The sequence below is a fragment of the Adiantum capillus-veneris genome, chromosome 7 (assembly GCF_014529385.1).
Source record: "Adiantum capillus-veneris isolate H3 chromosome 7, ASM1452938v2, whole genome shotgun sequence".
Taxonomy (NCBI): Eukaryota; Viridiplantae; Streptophyta; class Polypodiopsida; order Polypodiales; family Pteridaceae; genus Adiantum; species Adiantum capillus-veneris.
Window position 1 is genome coordinate 30,850,047 of NC_140937.1, and position 21,953 is coordinate 30,871,999.

Consider the following 21,953-nt stretch of genomic DNA (forward strand, 5'->3'; position numbering starts at 1 on the left):
TTCAAAGCTACTTTGAGTTCTTCCCCGTTTCTCCCATGCCCATCTTTAATTCCCCTAACATGTTCCCTGATTTTTGGAGAAACAACTAGCTCAAAGCTTTGAATCGTCTCACATTATGACATGCGATGCAGCTCCATCTCCTTCACATACTTGTGTAAGTACTTGGTCACATCTTTGCCATTGAACTGATCCATTCTGTTCACGACCGCTTGTATGGCCTTCATTGTTGAAATCTCCCTTCTTTCAGTGGCATGTTATTGTTGCATGAACATTGCAAATGCTTGAAATGTTTGCATTGTTGCTGGGTCAAAATGCATACCCTGTTGCTCAACACGATCACCCATGGTTACCCAAAAACTCTCACCCTAGCAAATTCGCATCGGGTTCACCAAAAATATGTCAAGAAATTTGCGATCTTTCTAGGAAAGCACTGGGCTTATGGCTGTGAGAGTTTGTGAGAGAAATCCAAAAAAACTATATGAAGGAGTTAAACCAGAGATATGGCTTGGAAGGAAATGCAATCAAAGAAGCCCCACTCTTTCTCTCTTGCACTCACACACACAAAGAAAGAACACAAAAGAGAATGTCAAAACAACAAAAAGATGAAAACATCAAGGCTATGGTCATATCGTATCATGGGTAATATGAAAGGGTTAATAGATGAGTTAATGGCATTCAATCTTGGCTGACCAAATAGGCTACGAATTGTTCTTTGGAATTGTAGTTTTGTGCTTACCATAATATATATATTTTGTCTAGTGATTGGGATTAATTGTGTGTACAAATCCTCTTGGTTCATAGCAAGATAACTACGCTTACGTCAAAAGAAAATTTATAGTCTATGAGAGGTAGTATGATGGGATCCGGTGATAGAAGTATTTCATTGAGCCTTTCTGGCGCAAAAAGAAACACTATACGTTGTTGAAAGTGTATTTTACGGCTAATCCTTACGTTAATTCTAATAGTTCATACAGAGTGAAATCGATATAAATTATCATCATGTGGGTTATTCATCTAGGATAGTATGTGAGAAATGTAGATATGAGAGAAGTGAAGAGATGAGAAGTTTCCCTCCCAAGCCTTATTCTTGTCCGTAGGCAATAAGGATACTGCGGGGAGAGATGTACCTATAGCAAGGAGAACCTAGAATTTGTAGAGAGGATGAATTACTAAGAGTGAGAGAGATAGGTTTGGTTAAGGAGATGATATTAGATATATATATATTTTGGATTAGAGATGAAAAAGAAAACAACGAAATCAAGAAGACATCAATGTAGAACACATCTTACTTGACAAACCCTTCAGCACCATTATTGATGGAGAGAGAAGAAGAGGGGAGCATTAAACTTTGATTGATAAGCCAAGTCAAAGACCTTCTTTGATTAGAGTTGATCTTCCAAGGATAGTGTGCAAGAATGGCTAGTCTTCCTTTAGGAGAAAGTATAGGCTTAGGCTTATGTTAATGGCTAAGTACAATTTGGCATTACTACTCATTCCCTCATGAATTCCTCTCATCAATGGCTTGAATGCTTGAGTGCTTCCATGGTTTTCAAGGAAGAAGAGGTCCCCTTTTATAGGTGAAGGGAACCCCCAAGGGTTTACACAAGAAGAGAAGAGCCAATGTGAAACTGGAAAAGCTTGAAATGAGATGTCCCTGCATGATGTGGACAGACTGGGGTTCAGTATTTTGATCATATCTCCTCAACCGTGGCTCCAAATAAAAAGTAAAAATATGGACAGAAAATGTAGCTCATTACCTACAACTTCCACTTTAAAATCGTTTTCCAATTTGGACTGGAACCTTGTGTAAAAAAATCATCAAAATAGGGTCTATTTCTGGCAGCAAAAATCTTCGTGTGGTCCCCTTAGCCTAGACTTTCATTTGATTCCAAAGGACACCTCATGCCAAAGTTTTATAATCATGCTTGCAATTATACATAGCTATTGACGCTTTTCCCATAGTATTTTCTGATGGTAAAGTAAGAATAGGTTACCCTTGAGATAAATAATAGGACGAGATAGAAAGCATATTATTATACTTAAATATGAATATGTACATTATAGAAAATATAATTATGTATCTAAAAAGTTACAAGATAACTCTTGTAGCATGCATTCCCACTATGTACGTGTCACAGCACGACAGCGTACTAGCCATATCTGTACACACCAACAAATTTTGATTAGAGTGAAAATATTATAAGGGTCATGTGAAAAGGTCGTGTCCTTGTGCATAATGTGTTATTATGAATTTTTAGGTTTCCAGATTTTTGTTTGGTGGCTCTTGCTCTTTTACTTTTTTATTTTGTTTTCTTGAGTATTGGGCTATATATATACATTTCCTAAGATTGGGAGATTGAGAGGTCAGGGAGGAAGGTTAAGAGGGGAGCAAGTGAATGATGGATGTCAACAAACACTCCCCCCTTCCTTGGATAGATCATACCTTTTGGAATAATTTCATTACCTTTTCAAACCACTTGTTCTAGGTTGTAATGGGTGAAGACTTTGACCAATAGTTTTTCACCACCCTAGGCATTTCATCTAGTTGCAAGGGTGGTAAGGTACTCTTTCATGATTTTACTTGCAACGTTGTTGTAGGTGATGGATTTACAATGGGAGGTGATATTCCTTACTTGTTTGTATGGATATTTACAATGGTAGGTGGAGGTTGTGTCGAAGTTTGTATTTTTGTATATGAACTACATGAATAGGTGGAAGCTTCATTTGACTTACATGTTTCTAATTTTGGTGGAATTAATCGTTCTTTCTTTGATACCCAAACTAGCTCTAGATCAAGTGTATAATATTATGTGATTTTCCCTTCCCATGGTCTTCAATCGACTTTATCCTTACAGGATCTGACTCACATGGGACTATAGGTGACTAGTAAGAACACAATCTATGTTTAGGCACCCAAGTTTGATAATTCTCCTCATAGTAGCCTTGGGCTTCCAATAGTCGTTTAAGAATCCAACACAACGTCTCTTACCTTTCTTGGAGTGAGTGCGGTGTCTCTTACAAGGCTTCTATTTTCTAGCATCAGAAATGGTCGCTAAAGAAGCTTTAGGGACCCATTTGTATGTTCTCTCTCTTATATTACGATGGATCTTGTGTGTCTCATGCTTCATTTCAACTACAAAAGTTGAATCTTTAGAGGGTTGGACTATAGGTACATATGGTTCAACCTCTTGGACATGCAATATTTTGGGTTTTATTTCCTTACAAAGGTGATATCTCAGGGACTATGGCTTGAGTGGCAAGGCTAAGAGTTGGTTTCTGTGTTGCGACACTCCCAGTCCCCCAAGCAATAGTGCATTTGGTCGCTATCATCCACGTGCATCCGAGGTTATATTGCCTTCCATAGTTCGAACAGGCATGACCAAAAAGTCTTGAGCTACGACCTCATAGTCATAACTGATAGAAGTGTGCCAGGTTCCAAAAATCGTAGTTTTTTTCTTGTTGATACCCTTGATTCGGATGGTACTCTTAGCTAGTGATGGGTTCCTAACTGACACCACACTCCATATGATAACATATTATATCTAGCACATGTGTCCAATAAAGCGTTATATAGCACTTTTACATAGGCACTATTTAACTCAATAGGGTATTGTAGAGGTGTGTCAGAGTCTAACAAATACTCCTCTGTTTCAACTTGAAATGTATGTGTAGTTTGGAGGTTGGTCTCTCGTTGCGTCTAATATGTTGCTGTCTCTCCTTAGCCTCAACTTGAGCTTGTATATTTTTCAATTCTGCTTGTGACTTGGCTGCCTTTTTTTTATGGATGGCACGTAGCTCCTCTTGGCTTAAAGGATCATAGTATCTTTTAAATTTACTCCCATTAAGGAATCCAATGGTTTCAACTCCATCAAGAGTTTTGGTACCTTGTGGGGTGATTTCGCATACTCTATATGGTCCTTTTCCCGCATATTTCAACTTTTTCTTCTCATTATGCACTCGATACATAAGAAATTTATCCCCAACCTTTATATCCTTGTTCTTTAAATGTCAATCAAACCATTTCTTTCTCCTATCTTTCTCCACAAGTGCATTTTTCAGAGCCAATTGTATTTCTTTATCTAGCCTTTCAAGGATACATAAATGTTCAACTAAGGGGTAACCATCCCAACCTTCTTGTGAAGCTACCCACAAACTAGGAATTACAAACTCCCATGGCATAACTGCTTATTGGCCATATACCATCTTGAATGGTGTACAATTAATATCCACTTTGTAAGCAATACGATAAGCCCATAGAGTTGATGTCAGATTCAAATCCAAATCTGTGCGATGAGCTTCCATTGTTTTGGTCAAGATAGAAATCAAAGTCTTGTTTATGCTCTCAACTTGGCCATTTGCTTGTGGATAATAAGGTGTAGACTTATGGTGGTCTATCATGAAGTTTGTAGTGAGTTCCTTTATCACTCCATTTATAAAATGAGTACCATTTTCACTCACAATCTCAAAGGGACAACCAAATCGCATAATAATGTTCTCAAAGAGAAACTTGGTAGTTGAACTTGCATCAGCATTGCGTACTGTTGCCTTGTCTTCCGCACACTTTGTCACATAGTCAGTGGCAACAATATTATATTGAGACTAAGTGTTACAAGCCACCAGACTTATCGGGCCTACAAAGTCTAAACCCCATTTTTCAAATGGTTGAGTCGCTTTAATAGGATGTAAGGACATCTTATCCTTTCATTGTGTGATCTTGCAACATTGACATTCATCACACCCTTTTGCAAAAAAGTGATACATCCTTAAATAAGGTAGGCCACCAATAGCCTGATTGCAACACCTTTCTAGCACTTAGTTCCCTGAAAAATGTCCTCCTGCTATATCGATGTGGGCTTCTTGCAGTATGTATAAAAATTCATCCTCACGAGCACAATATCTAAGAATATCATCCTTCCCTAGCCTGTAAAGAGTTCCTGCAATTAGAGAATAAGGTTTACATTCCTTTAACAATTTTTGAACTATATCCTTATTACAAAGCTCTTTGAGTGGAAAACTATTACCTAAAAAGTTCCCAATCTTCTCACTCCATTCAGGCATGGTCTCAACTAGGAATAGGGAAGTATCAGGAAATTCATCATCAATTTCAGTAGGGGCTTCACCATTGGTTATGCAAGACAAATGATCCACCATGACATGTAAAATCAAACTCAAGAAGAATTAATAACCATCGTGTAATTCTTCCCGTGGAACAAGGTTTATTCACTAGATACAACAACACTTGATGATCCACATAGAAAGAAAACTTGTTGGCAATAAGGTAGTAGCAAATTTCTTTACTGCGTAAATCATAGCTAAACCTTCCTGCTCTGTAGTAGTGTAGTTCCTCTCAGCATCATTTAATTGACGACTTGCAAATATAATGGGATAGTCCAATTTATGTTCTCTTGGTTGAGCTAGAACACACCCAATAGCAAAGTTTGATGCATCAATATGCACATGGAAAATCAAATTCCAATCAGGCATTGGTAGGATGGGAGCACCTGTCAAGGCCTTTTTTAATAACTCATAAGCATAGTCACACTCCACGGTCTAGTGGAACTCACTAAGAAGCTTGTACAATGGGCGAGCTATCTCGACAAAGTTTAAAATAAACTGTCAGTAATAACCAACATGGCCCATGAACCTTTGAACTCCTTTATAGTTTAGGTGGTGGCAAATTGGAAATGGCTTTAATTTTACTCTCATATGTGGAAATCCCATTTTTCGACATTGTATGCCCTAAAATGACTCCTTGTTTAAACCAAAACTGGTATTTGAAAAGGTTTAATGAGATGCGATACAAGCTACACTTCTCAAACACTTTTTGTAAATATGATAGATGTTCTTTCCAAGAGGAATAAACACAAAGGTCATCTAAGAAAGCTTCACAAAACTCCCTCAAATATTCCCTAAAAGCATTGTTTATTAATCTTTGGAAGGTAGCAGGGACATTGATTAAGCCAAAATCCATAACACGAAATGTGAACACTCCAAATTTGGTTATAAAAGCAGTCTTAACTTGGTCCTCTAGTGCAATTGTGATTTAATTGTAGCCAGAGTACCCATCTAAAACAACTCTTTCAAGCACATGTTCTAAATATGTCAATGGGTAATGGTCTCTCTTAGTGGCGGCATTGACCTTCTTGATATCCATACACACTCTAAGTTTTTTCCCATTCTTTTTTGGCACAATAACTATTGGAGACACCCATTTTGAGTTCTCAGTAGAGTATATGAATCCGCATTTAACAAGCTTTTCACTCTCTTCTTGAACAATGTTTGCATACTTAAGATTCATTGGGTAGGGTCGTTGCTGGACTGGTTTAGCCGTGCTATTCATGGGAATCATGTCTTGCACCATGGAAGGTGGAACACCTTTCATATCATGATATGTCCAAGAAAATATATCCTTGAATTCCTTGAGAAGCTCCTTGAGTATATTTTCCTCAGTCTCTGTCTGATCTTGAGCAATGAAAATAGGTTTGGAATCCTCACCTAGGTCTGCTAACTCTATTTCCTTAACTATTGCTAGACCATCATAGAATCCATTACTTGTATCAATAGGTGTTCTTTGGGCCTTTGTATACACAACCTTACGCTCCTCCATGGTGTATGATTTAAAATGCTCAGGTGCAGGATGTAAGTCTGTAGGATCTTGTTGCTCTATGGACTGTGATTTCTCTTCTGCTTCCTTTTGTTGTTAAGCTAGCTCTCGATTTTGTCGTTTCCTTACAGTACGAGTCAACTTTGGCTTATCTAGAGCTTCTATCTTTGCAATGTCAATGGATTGTGGACTACACCACATTTGAAGGTATTCACCCAAATTATCTACCAACTTTTGATGAGTATCACATGCCCCCACATAATTAAGCCATTTTGCGGTAGATTTATTTTCATTTATTCTAGCACGCACATTTGCTCGATATCGTCGCCTCTTACTCTTCTTGTCTATTTTCGATTACGTCCTTCCTCCTGTGAAGAGTTACTAGATGAATCGCTACTCGTGTCTTCTCCTCTCCTGGATAGATTTTCATATAGGGTATCATTGGGCCCTGAATGGTTGGTCCCCACATTTGCACCAAGATTTAACTCAGATTCTTTGTTCTTAGAGTCGATTTCAATGCGGACTCCAAAGAATCATGTGGGCTATAGTCTTTTGAGATTCTATTGGTTCTAGTGTCTGTCAAGCCTTCATCTGGTAGGTCAATAGAAGCTATTTGCATTGCTCATATCATATTTAAAGGTACAAGTTGTGGGATTTCATCCCCCTCAGGTGTTACCTAGGTCGTCCCCCTATTGCCCCAAGTGTCTATGGTTGCTGCTAGGTGGACCCAATCCACATTGTCAGATTCGGTCGTCCCAGGTAGAACATCCACATAAGGGGAATCTTCCCCAACATCAGTGTCCTTTTTACACATGTAACAATACTGTAATGGGGCCGAGTGAACTATGGTGTCGGATCTATGATCAATAAATCTGTTTCCTAGAGGATGTGCTTAACTAATTACAAGATCCACTCGAATGACAGAGTCTTGGAAATGCAAGTAGACATGGTTTTTAGACCAGTCATGCACCATTTTTTCTTCCCTCATGAAACGACATCCTAAGATCATCTCAGATGACATAGCGTGCTTGGAAAAATCCATAACAATTTTGAAGGTATGCCTTATTTTGTGTGCAAAGACCTTGATCTTGAGATCTTCTAGCATCCCAATAGGTTTAACAATAGTCCCATTGGCCATCTTTACCACTATGTTTGTAGTCCCAAGGTGAAGTCTTTCTATAGTTTCCCATCAATTTTTAGTTACAATGTTAACCCCAACGCCACCATCAAGGATTCCCTTCACAGTTAATCCCTTGGTAGTGATTGGTATGGTCGCATTGGATTCATCACCTTCAAAGTATTGTCCCAATTTGTTAACAGGTATTTCAACAACAGAGTTCTCATCTAGGTTGGGTTGTGGATCTAAGTGTTCCTCGTCTATTGGAACCTCCCTAGCTCCATCCATCTGTGCAAATTGTGGTAGCCCGACTTTCAGTTCTCCATCGAGGAAAGCTTGAAGAGCTAAGAATAGCTCAGGGTCTCCATATCGAGACATGATGGTGGTTCTAACTTCTGAAGCCATGAAATCCATCAATTTGGCAATATTTAACGGCACTTTTTGGGCTTCAGTCCCTTGATATGGGAAAGATGGGATCTCCATTTCTTCGATAGGGTCAGGTAATCCCTCTGTAAACATTCTCTCCAACAAGAAGGGAGTACGCTCACTTTCCCATGACTTAAAGTCACTTTATTCTTGGATGACACTAGGTATGGCTAGTGGTCTATGGTCTTCGTGAGGTTGATTTTGTGTAGGGAACACTGTGTCGGTAATCTGGATCTTCCTAGGTGTTGGCCCTAGATCCCTTTCGGTCTCTTCTACCAAACCCATTAATTGCTTGACTCGCTCGATCTCCTCTGTAGGGTTTGGGTAGGTTCCTATCTTTTTCTTGGATACTGGCCATTGTGGCTCATGACCATCTTCCTTATTTGTTTCTTTCCTAGTGGTCGTTTTATTCTCCATAGTCTCACCTAAATCAAAATCCTCTTGAGCATCGTTCATATAACATGGTTGTCACCAATCCCTTTGTTGGTCTTTGAATTGGGGTCTGACTTCACTGCTTTTTGTGATCTCTTCCTTCGTATTTTCTTATTCTTTTGAGATTGGGCGATTGATGTTGTGTCTCTTTCTTCAAGAATATAATTTTGGTTTTGGAGCATCGATCGTGTGAGTACATTTACTGGTACCACATGTGTACTTTGTGTTGGCTTCTCAGTAACCTCAATCAAGTTCAATGGTATGATCTTCGGTGCATTTGGATTATTAGGACATTGGCCAATCAAATGATATATGCCACATCGATTACACATGAGTAGCAGCATTGTAGATGTGCTCACTTGATTGGTTTGCATTAGTGTGTCATTCTTTTGTAGTCTAATAGGACACTAGGCCACATGATGTGGACCCCCACACTCGTAGCATTGAGAGGTGGTCTCTTTGCAGTGAAATTGATATTTTGGCCTCTTGCCGTCGCAAGAGTAGCTACTTGATAGTAGGTTTCACTTGTCCCCAATAGTCCTCCATGTAGTATTGTGGACTTTCTTCAAGTGCATCAATCCCATAGGAAATATTAGGGTCTAGCTTGTCCTCGCAATCCACACAAGCAATAGATGGCTCACAACCCACTTGATTCACATAAGTGATTCTTGGATTTGGGGGTTGCAGTCCTAGCACTGGAGGTGGTAAGGGTATTGTTTGAACAACATTTTGGGCCCTAGGGACCATGTGTTGTGGCGGTTGTTCAAGAGGTGGGGCCAGTATCAATGCAGGCACTCGAGGTGTGTTCGTCCATGCTAAGGTTGGTCTATTGTCCATCGCACGTTTAAATACTACGCAATCCTTAGATTGATGACCATACCTCCCACATGCATTGCAATTGCCATTAAATTTTACTCTAAATGTATGGCATTCACTGGTACTATGTGGACCATAGCAAACTAAGCACCATTGTTCCTCCCTTCTTAGATACATACGATTGTTTTGTGGAGCATAATTGTCTCTAAGAATTTCTTGAATGGCCTTTGTGAGATCTGCTAATGTCATCTCATATATCTTTGGCTCTTTAAAAATAGGCTTTATGGTCATTGGCTGATGCCCTGATGCTTGTGAGCTAGTAGATTTAGACACTCTTTCTCCTTGAATCATTAAATTGTCCTCCAATTGGATCACATTGGTGGTGACTGCTTCCCAAGTGGTGATACCTCTAATGACTAGGCCACTGTAGATATCCTCATGTCGTAGTCTCCTAATGAATCTATCGAGCAATTGGTTATTATTGAAGCTCTCATTTGGATTACAATGAGAATTCAAATTGTTCAAGGGACTAATAAAGTCTCTCACATACTCTCCTTCCTCTCATTGGGCTTTTTGGAGCTGAGATGCTACACCCCAGAGTACTCCCTCGTGTATGTACTCTTTCAAGAACAGTCTCCTAAGAGTAGGATAAATTGTTTTTTCTTCCACCTTTAGGGTTCTATACCAATCCCCAGCCTTCCCACTCAAGGTCAGGCTTAAAGCATTACTCTTATGCAGGTCATTGTGTTCTCCTAGGGAATCGCATAATTGTTCCAATACTTCGATATGATTTCTCACATCCTCATCTCCATTAAATTTTTGTGTGAGCTTGGCTATTTGTACTACCTTACTTCTAGGCTCTCCATTAGGCGTGTTATGCATATTTTCAGCAATAAATCGATCGATAGCGTGAGAAAATGTTGCCAAGTCACCCAAGTGAGCAGGTATAGTGGGGACAGGTGCTCTCGGACCTGTATGTGGAATGGGGGTTTGCATTGGGCTTGGCGTATAGGAAGTCCTTGGGTTCTAGGTTTGGTACAGTGTTGTGCCATGTGGTTGACCAAAGTTCATATGTCTGGCCCTGGGCATAGCAAACGTGGGATGTGACATGCTAATGCTAGCTGGGATGGTCTCATTGAAATAAGGTCTTGGATGTTGTGGTCGTGGAGCATAAGTTGTTGAAACATTGGGAGGGGTAGGATCTAGATGAGCATGGAACCCATAGTTGTATATGTTTGATACACACTAGGTACTATTGTAGGCCTTGGACCACCATCTAGCGGTGCTTTAGTAACAAATGAGGTCCATGGTATGTTTTGGTCATGCCCATCATTGGGGTAGGCATGGTAGCCGTGGTGTCATCAAGAGAAAGATGAGATAAACTTGGAAAGGTGAATCTATCCCTTGTGGGATTAGATTGTATTGAGACCCCTAGCAAAACAAAATGTGGAGGATCCATCGGGCTTACCAAGGGAGTCTCCATTTGTGATAAAGCTGGTTGCTTAGCCTTTCTTGTATCCAAGAATCTCATGAGACTAGTTGAAGGCATGTGGATCCCCTTGTTTTGCCTCTCCAGCTCAATAACCCTATGGATGACATCACAAACTCTTTGTTGTTGACCCTCTATGCTAGTAGCACCTGTTGTGGATTGTAGGGCATCTAACCAACCCACGTGATAGGTGTGACCTGTGTATAGGTTGATTAAAGTCTCTGTTTGTAGTTCATACTCCCAATTTCCATTTAGAAATGATCCATCTAGGATTGAAGTGCTAGGGATGTCCTTTGAACTAGATGCCATATGGCTCTCTATAGGTTGACCCTTAGTAGTTTCTAATTCAGGAGCACTCGATTTCTTGACTAGCATGGATGTTGACATAAGGGTCTTCACCTTTAGCTCTCTTCATTGCTACACCTTGCTAAGCTCTCAATTTTCTTTTCCCTATCCGTAATGATATATCGCTCAACCTCTTTCACTTCGGCAAGGCTTCTACCATCAGGTAACATAATCTCGAAGGGGAATAACTCTAAAGATTCAGGGGGTGCAGTGAATGGAGTATTCATATGCACTCTCTAGGAGCATGGGGTCTACATGGTGAATTTAACTCCCCACCCCCTTCATTTATATCGTTAGCTCCATGTTCGAAGCAAGTGGCTCTACTCAAAGTCTCTTTCAAGCAGCTAAACACGCTCGGCCCGGACCGTGGGTCCATGGCATGCATGTCTTGGCTTGAACTATCGGGATTAGGCATCGGGTAACCTTCCATGATGTCGTAGTCAGAGAAAGAGTCACTAGATGCAATATGGTCCTGATTGGTACTACCTTGGATTATTGTTGAGGGCTTAGAGTCTCAGGTGGAGGAATAATGGATGCCCACATAAATGGAGACACTCTTTGTGTGATCGTCCTCTAGCACACGATCAGAGTGTAGGTGCATGTGACCTCAACATGCTAGAAGTGTTGGTGAGTGTCCGTGAAGGCCGCTCACCTAGTTTTTTGAGTGTTTGCAACCCAAATTTAATCTCAAATTTTTTGTTTTTATGGTCCTTTTTTCTAACCAAGCCACAAAATATGGCATGTGATAGCTCAAAACAAAAGTCTTGTCTAGAGGGACGTGTCGTGCTTTACAGCTCCCGATTTGATTACTTAAAACCCATGGAATCCTAGTTGGAAAGAAGGCTAAATTTAGTAAGTCCAAAGGCTAAGTGTGAAGGGAATGGTGGAGGACTTGAGGAACTTGTCCCACACGCCCTCCCCTCACTTGAGGTGCTAGTCTTTATATATATAGTAGTGTCTATAGTATATCATGAGACTAAGGCATGGGCCTGGGCCTGGGGCTTGGGCTTGGGTTTGGGCGTGCCCCTAGGATAACATCCTCATGTTGGAGAGGAGAGATGTAAAAGTCTTCTTTGTTGTTGACTACTTTGGATATAAAGTCTCAACCTCCCAATCAAGTGAGTAAAGGAGGCTTGTTGTCCCTTGAAAGCTCCATCGGCAGTTACAGTATCTCCCATCTCGAAAGCTTGAATGCCCAACTTAGTGGCCAACTCCATTGATATGAAGTTGTGAATAGAGCCAGGGTCAAACAGGATGAAGGCATCATGCTCCCTTACCTTTCCCCAAGAATAGGAGAGAGGTGATCATTTGCAATGAGCATCCTCTTTTGGAGCTTCGATTGCGGAAGCTCTAGGAATCTCATTGTGGGCATTTCTTTGGGGGCAAGAATGGTAGCCATGTCCTTACTCCCCAAACTTAAATAGTGTGTGGTCCTTACAAAAAGCTTCTAGATCTTCAAGAGAGAGGTTAATTTTACCTTTGTAAACTCCCTTCTCCTTGGACCGATTGTTGTTGTTGTTGGAATTTCCTTGGAAAGAATTTTGGACATTGCTTTTCCCCTTTGCATCACTTTTGTCTTTGCTTCTCATGGGCTTGGCATTCCTTCTAGCCCCTTGTTGGAAATTAATGCGTGAAGCAACCATAGTGTGGTGGATTACTGTGGTGATAGAACCAGGTCATTGAGAGTTGACGTACTCAGCCATTTCTTCAGGTAATCCCACAAAGAATTGTTGCTTTTTCTCGGTGAAGTCTATACTTTGAAAGACGGTAGCCTTGAGATGTAGATCCCAAAACTTGTTCACATAGTTGTGGATAGACTCGTTGGAGAGAAGTTTCAAACTCCACCATTCGATAAGCACTTTGTCCTTTGCATTGCTTGCAAGGAATTTCTTCAGATGGAAACTCGTAGAGTTTTCCATGTCATTGGGGCTTTGTCGTTGCCATGAAGGCTAGCCCACGATTGACGAGTAGATTTTTGGAAGTGCATAGTAGCTTGGAGGACTCCGCGAAGCCCTTATCTCCAAAGGTTGCATCAAATTGTTGGATGAAAGTCAATACTTTGTGAATAGCACCAAAGGTGCCATCATAGGTGAGAAAAGGGTTACTCTTTCCTCCCTCTTTGAAATTCTTGAGCTTTTGGCACCTTCTCCACGTAGGGTAGGATTTGCGATGTCCTCTCCTCTTATATTCTCTAGGAGAGTATATGTTGCTTTCATTGGAAGAGGAGGAAGGTGAAGAAGAAGGAGAGAGGGTCACATCTTTATTGCTTTTTTCTTCCTTTGTTTCCTCTCTTCCCTTTTAGAATGACAAGGAGGACTATGGTTTGATCTTTTCCTCTTGGGAGGAGTTGGAGATCGTCTAGATCGCCATCTTTGTGGAGCCACATCTTCAAAGGAACTTAGGGATTCACTTCTTTCTTGTTCTTTGTATTTCTCCTCTCTTATGGGAGAGAGTATTCTTTTGGGAGTCTCATCAAAAGGCCTCCTAAGCTCTCTCTCCTCTTGGAGAGGAAGGGAAATCCCATAAGCACAAAGTTGTTGAGTAACTTTGGCTTGCAAAGTGGGGTTGCCCATAGCTTGCTACGACCTAGTAACAAGGTAATTAATAAACATGGGGGAATCATCATTAGCACCTTCATGTGTAAAATCAAAGTTATCAATGTTCATTCTACTCTCTTCATTATTGTCCGCCAGGCTAATTATACTTATGTATTGATTACTTTGTGCTTCAGTACTCTCAAAAACCTTAGTCGCTACTCTTCTTTACCTTTGAAAATTAGTTCTCAAGTAGCCACACCCGTGGTTTAGAGTCTGTTGATTGCAAATATTGGTGGAGAGGGTCTAACATTTCTTAGTTGATTATGGTTCCTATTGATCTTGCTCGTAGCTCAATAATGGTTAAGCCAAAGGCAAGCCCTGAGAGACTCCATTATTAAAATTATAGTCCCCAATGGTGTACCTCGAACTAAGTCCTCAACCAAGATAATAGATCCCTGTCTCACTTACCCTATTGCAATGAACGGGTCCAACCTTTCATGGAAAACATAAGGACCTCTCTTCTTAAGCAGGAAAAGAGAAACCAATAGCTCTGATACCAATATAATGGAAATGGCCTACGAACTTTGAGAACAACAGAATCAAGAGAATTAGAGTGAGCATTTTTGTGAGACTATTTTGAGAACATAGAGGGTGAACTTAACTAGCGGTAGAAACATAACAATTATACTTAATCAACTTGGCATGAACAATACTTTTGCAAGAGAGATAGTTAAAGAACTTGACAACAACTGCGGACCGTATTTATGTGGAGCATGTCCCCCCTCCAATAGGCTTTTGTATTATAGATTCTCCCATTAAGAGAGACTTGGTACAATACAACCTTTGTGTTCCTTGTGACCTAGGTGATGCAATGAAGATGGAAATATTCATGCATCACGAGCATAACATAAACTTTGTAAAAGCATTAACCATCCCTGGCCTCAGTCCCAATGCCTCAAACACCTTCAAAGGTGGAGAGAGCTAGTAGTGGGGAATGAGGGTAGGGAAGAGGAAGAAGAAGTAACATACAAGAAAGAAATAGTTCCTCACTTATCATTACTCTTCTTGCATAGCATAGCATAATAACATAATAATGATGAAGAATATGTCAAGCTTAAGCATTGGAGCATGGCTCTTGGTTGGATTTGCATTCCATAGCCAAGAGTGTTTGTGTAGGCTCTCACCTTCTCAACAAGCTTGGAGAAGGAGATGGAGCTCTTGCACTTTGCACTTCACACAATGAGAGAGAGAGAGAGAGAGAGAGAGAGAGAGAGAGAGAGAGAGAGAGTGGTGTGTGTGTGTGTGTGTGTTGGGGGGGGGGGGGGTGTTATATACCCTGCAAGTAGGTCCCCCTCCTTGCTTGGTCGACCACCTCTTCTAGCTCAGGGTGGAAGCTCATTGGACTCCTTCAAGCATAGCCAATCACATGTAGAGTGCATATCAAGCAACCATGCTAGCCTTGGAACAAGTGTCCCCCTGTCACCTTTGAGAGAGAGGACTTGACAAATGCAAAAATAATTAATTAAATTAGCTAATTTATCATTGGAACCTTGAGAGGGCAACCAATAGGCTTTAGGCACACCATGAGGGCAACATGGAGAGGAACTTCACAAGTGTCCTTGTTGCTTCTTTAGACCAAGCTTGCATGTGTGAGGGTGTGTGCTCTCTCTCATGCTCCTACAATAAGGGCTCGGGATCATGCTGACTTTTGAGAGAACCTTGAACCCCTTAATCATTTTAGTCATTAAGCACCTCAAGCACCTTAGTTAGCAAGCACAACAAGCACCTCAAGCTTGGGCCAGGTTCCCACATCAAACACAACCCTAGCTTGTCTAAGGTCAAAGGACTTTTAAACCTAACCTTTGGAGGTCTTTAATGAAGCTAGCCCTAAGGTCTTTAAGCTCCATTGGCTAGCCTTGCTCTTTGATAGATCATCTCTCGTTTGGACCCCTTTAACCTTGGCCCCATGTTGAGATAGATCCATAAGCACATGTCTATATTCTAACCCTTGTCCCCTTTATTATCCCACATTAAGTGATCACTTTAATATGATAAAATCATTTGGTTTGGTTTAATATTAGATTTTATGACACCTATTGAGAGATATTAGGTGAGTGTGGTTCCTTGCTGTAGACCTAGCAGGGGGGTGTCCATTTGGATGAAGCGAATAATGGGCAGGGGCGCACAATAGCTGTTGCTTGCTGATCTGAACTATGTAGCTTTGATGGAACCCTCCTGAGACAACAAGACAAACAAGAGGAAGAAGATGAAGAGGAAGAGGACGAGAGACGTACTAGTAGTAGAAACTACCCCCCAATTTCAATGTCTCTCTCTCTCTCTCTCTCTCTCTCTCTCTCTCTCTCTCTCTCTCTCTCTCTCTCTCTCTCTCTCTCTCTCTCTCTCTCTCTCTCTCTCTCTCTCTCTCTCTCTCTCTCTCTCTCTCTCTCTCTCTCTCTCTCTCAAGTATTATGCACTTGGCTATGATAAAGGGCTTACCAAGAAGGCTACCTTCTTTAAAAGATGATGCCAAAAATTAGAAGGGAAGAGTGGATCCCATATCAGCACCTTCCATAATGCCACAACAATTTGAGATGTAAGCATAGCCTTCAAGACCAAATCATACTAGTAATTTTATCTGGAGAGACACCCTCATTTCACATGTGCTAAAAATAGCCCAGAACTTTGTGGCCCTGCCCAGCTGTTGGGCATAGCCAAAAATCAATGTAGTAAAATAGATGACATCTTGTGTAGGCAACTTCTTAAGCATCTTTTGTGCTTTTTGAAGTGCACAACACTTGGCATACATATCAACCAAGGAATTACCAAGCATGATGTTTTTTTCTCAACATTTGCAAGCATAGATGGCTTCATCTAGAGAGATGTCCTCACTTTGCATTCGTTGAAAATAGCCCAAAGATTCTCACCATGCTCCTGCTCGGAAGGCATATCCCATAGTTAGTGAATTCCAAGGTTCAACATTCCAAACAGGAAGCTCCTCAAGCACTTTTGTGCTTTCTAAAGTGCACCACACTTTGCATACATGCCAACCAAGGCAGTGCCAAGCACTGGGTTTTTTTCCAACAACCCCTGACTATTAATATCATTGTGAATTCTTTTGCTTATATTAGTGTCTTACATAGTTCCACACGCCTTCAAGATGCAAGCATAGGTGATTGCAGCTAGAGAGATGTCCTTGCTCTACATTTACTGAAAACAACCCAAAGCTTCCTCTCCTTGCCCCTATTGGGCATATCTAAAAATCACTGCACTCTAATTGACAACATCTCAGGCAGGCATCTTCTTAAGCTCTTTTTGTGCTTTTTGAGATAGACCACATTTGGCATACATGTCGATTAAGGTGCCAAGCACCACATGTGTTTTCTTTCAGCAACCCTTGACTAAAAATATCATTATGAATTCTTTTGCATGTATCAGCATCTTGAGTGGTGCCACACGCAATCAAGATGCACGTGTAAGTTGATGCACGTGTAAGTTGTTGCATCTAAGAGCGAATCCCTCACTTTGCATCTGCTAAAAACAACCCAGAGCTTCGTGCCGCATGTCCAAAATTAATGAATTCCAAGAGACATCCCGGATAGGTAGCTCCTCAAGCACTAAGGTTGTGCTTTCTAAAGTACACCAGATTTGGCACACAATAGCCCAGAGCTTCCTAGCCCTACATGTTGAGCATATCCCACAATTAGAACACTCCATGAGAGGACACCTTGAACAAGTAGCTCCTCAAGCAACTTTTGTGCTTTCTGAAGTGCACTACATTTGCCATACATGTTGACCAAGGTATTGCCAAGCATGATGTCTTTTCTCAATATCCTCCGATTAACAATATCATCTTCAATTCTTTTGCACATATCATTGTATTGCATAGTGCCACATGCCTTCAAGAAAAAATCATAGGCAACTTCATCTAAAGAGATATTCTCTCTTTGCATCAGCTAAAAATAGCCCATAGCTTCCTTGCCATGCCCCTATTTGGCATAGTTTGCAATTAGTGCATTCCAACTGTCAACATTCTAGATACGAAGCTTCTCAAACATTTTTTTGTGCTTTTTGAAGTGCACCACACTTGGCATACATGTCAACCAAGGTAATGCCAAGCACTAGATTTTTTCCAACAGTCCCTTACTATTAATATCATTGTGACTTTTTTTGCACATATTATCGTCTTGCATAATGCCACACACCTTCCATATGAAAGGATTGGTGATTGCAATTAGAGATATTTCCTCGCTTTTCATCTACTAAAAAGCTTCTTGACCTTTCCCCTATTGGACATAACTAAAAATCAGCACATTCCAAGAGATGACATCCCGGGTAGGCTCCTCAAGCACCTTTTGTGCTTTTTGAGGTAAACATCATTCATGTCGACCAAGGTAGTGCCAAACACCATGTTTTCTTTCAGAAACCCTTGACTAGCAATATCATCGTAAATTATTTTGCATGTATCAACATCTTGAGTGGTACCACATGCCTTCAAGTTGCAAGTGTAAGTGATTGCATGTCGAGATATGCCCTCGTTTGCATCCACTCAAAATAGCCCATAGCATCTTAGCCTTGCCCCCGTTCGAAATATCCTGCAATTGATAAATTCCAAGAGACACATCCCAAATAGGTAGCTCCTCAAGCACTATCTCTGCTTTCTAAAGTATACCACATTTGGAATACATATCAACCAAGGCATTGCCAAACACAAGGTATTCGTTCAAAAGCCCCTGACTAACAATATCATTTTGAATTCTTTGAAGATATCAACGTCTTACGGAGTGCGACTGCCTTCAAAGTGCAAGCGTAGGTAATTGCATTTGGAGAGATGACCTCACTTTGAATACTCTAAAAGCAGTACAAAGATTCTTGGGATTTCCCATGTTGGGCATACCCCGCAATCAAAACACTCCAAGAGAGGGCATATAAGACATGCAACCCTTCAAGTACTTTCTGTGATTTTTGAAGTAGATGACATTTGGCATACATATTGACCAAGGCATTGCAAAGCACGATATTTTTTTTTAACAACCCTTGACTAACAATACGATCGTAAATTATTTTGCCCATGTCAATATCTTGCGTAGTGCCACATGCCTTTCAAGACAAAAGCGTAGGTGATTTCATCCATGTTTTCTTTGAGCATCCCCTGACTAACAATCTCATGATGAATTCTTCTGTTGATATCAACATCTTGAGTGGTGGCACACTCCTTCAAGATGCAAGCATAAGTGATTACATATGGAGAGATGCCCTCACTTTGTATCTACTATGGATAGCTAGAGCTTCTTGGCCTTGCCCCTGTTTGGCATATCTTGCAAACAATGAATTCCAAGAGACAAAATCCCGGATAGGTAGATCATCAAGAACTTTCTGCACTTTCTGAAGTACACCACATTTGGCACACATATCGACAACAGCATTGCCAAAGCATGAGGTTCTCTTTTAACAGCCCCTGACTAATGTCGTTGTGAATTGTTTTGTCGATATCAGTGTCTTGCATAGTGCCATAGGCCTTCAAAATGCAAGCTTAGTTTATTACATATGGAGAGATGGCCTCATTTTGCATCCTCTGAAAACAACCTAGAGCTTCCATGCACTAACCCTATTGGGCATATCATGCAATCAGAATAATCCCAAGAGAGGCAACTCTTCAAGTACTTTCTGTGAAATTTGAAGTACTCCGCATTTGGCATACATGTCGACCAAGGCATTTCCAAGTACGGCATTGACTAATAATATGATGGTGAATACTTCTGTCCATATGACTGTCTGGCGTAGTACCACAGTTCAACATGCAAGGGTAGGTAATTGCAGATGGAGAGATTCCCTCATTGTTCATCCTCTAAACATAGGCCAGACCTTCCTACTCATGCGCCTATTGGGCATATGCCGCAACCTAAAGACTCCAAGAAAGGGCATTCTAAATGAGTAGCTCCTCAAGCACGTTTTTTGCATACTGGAGTAGAAGACATTTGGCATACATGTTGACAAGGGCATTGCCAAGCACGATGTTTTCAACAGCCGTTGAATAACAATAGGATCATGAATTCTTTTGTCCATACCAGTGTCTTGTGTAGTGCCACATACATTTAAGATGAAAGCGTAGATGATTTCACCTACGTTTTCTTTAAGCATTCCCTGATCAAGGTACATCTTAAGAGACAAAAGCGTAGATGGTTTCACCTACGTTTTCTTTAAGCATTCCCTGATCAAGGTACATCTTTAGAGACAAAAGACATTCATGTTGGAGCTCGTATCCTTGATCTACAACAATGAAGGATCAAGAAATAATCTTAAGCCTACCAACAAGTCTAGAATTAATTAAATATGCATCCATGGGTATTATGGCTGCATGCACTAGTATTAAAGAAAAAGAATCCTTTGTTTTTGTGTGATCTTGTTTATGTTGGAGAGGGGAAATGAGGAACACCCACACAATTGCCTCTCTATAGCCCATGGTATTCACAACACCCCTATCCCCTAGTCAACACACCCATAAGCCTTCCTTGTACATAGAATAGGCATGTATATTACCATTTGAAGCACCTCCAATATCTACAATGGTCTAGCCACCTTCTAGAGAGGTTTCCATGGCATAATCCACATCATGTAGTCATTGTAACCAAAGCACATCACCTCACAAAGCAACCTTCAATGACATGTCCATCAACAACATAGCATAGAGCTTCCATACCTTGTTATCTACATTCACTTGTTGCATAGCCAAGCATACAAGCTTTTGTATACCTACTTCAGGCTTCTTTGTGGGTTGACCATCTTTGGTTGCACCATCATTGCCCACCCCCTAGTTGAGAATTTATGCTCAACAATAGCATTATTTAGATTGCCAAATAAAGAGTGATATATAGTAGCTCTATTGATAGTATAGAGATAAAGAGAGAGAAATCCGTCATCTGCATAGCCCTTGTAAAGTGTGAGCTTTGTCCTACAGCATAAGAGTATGATTCAAGGAGAGGAAAGGTGGAATTATCCCACATGCAGTGGTGCAAGGATGTAGAGCTACCTAAAGCTCATTTCATGAATGAATAAACGTAAGTCTATATTGCATGACATCTCTCTTGTTTATAGTGAACTTGTGATGGCTTAGCAATTACTCAAGATCATGTCTATGAATCCAAGTTAATTGATCTTGGAACCTAATTCACTTAGAGTGATAATCTAGCCAACACACACTCACTTGTGTGCATGATGTTTATATTTCATCCACCCTATCTAGCACAATCCCATTCCCATCATGTGGTATCAAAGCATGTGTATGCTAGCTATGTTTGCTATTATGCATTTGCCCATCTGTACAATTAACATTTGTTAATCATCATTAGCTAGATCCATTAGGTTTTCTCTTCTATTGAATATCACATGCCTAATTAGTATTCCATTGGCTAGCATGAGCATGTTCTTGAGTTAAAGACTCTTGGGCCACTACTCACTGGCTAATTGGAAGCTTAATTAGCATTAGAATTCATTTATTTTTTAAAGGAACTTGCATTTTGCACTCAATACCTACTCCTCATTTTAGAAAAACTGCCATTTGCAATTGGTGTGTCTGCGTAGCCTGTCTTGAGAGCTTTCAATCAAGCCCATCCACACCAATTTTGAGCTAGACTTTGTTCAATTAACGCTTTGAACAAAATTCAAACTTGCAAAGCTCCATTTTTTAGTTTTTCTTGTAGATCCATGGCTCAAAAGTGTGTGTGTGTGTGTGTGTGTGTGGGGGGGGGGGGGGGGGGGGGGGGGGTATAAGTGTGTGTGTGTGTGCATGTACCTAAGGGAGCATTCAATGCTACTGCTTGGCCAACTGCTCAAACTGACTACGCTTTCCTGAAGGTCTTCCCAGGCTGATCGTCCTAGCCCCGCCTACCTGCTTTTGCTCCCATCAATCGACCACAGTGCCTTCTGCTTTCGACCGCCCAATGGATCTCTTCTTGGTGGTAAGTCAAACTAAACCAATTTTTGGGTCCGCCCATATAGGGGGCCCCTTCCCACGGCAGTGCTGCCTACTCAAATTGCCTGTGTTTGGCCAGTTCCCATGCCCTTTTCCCATTCTCTCAAGGAATTTAAGGGCCATTCCTGTGGTTGATGCTCAGCTCCTTATAAAGCCCAGATCTCATGAAACTTATGCAAAAAATCTATAGAGCCCTAAGCCATTCAAGGCCAAGGCAA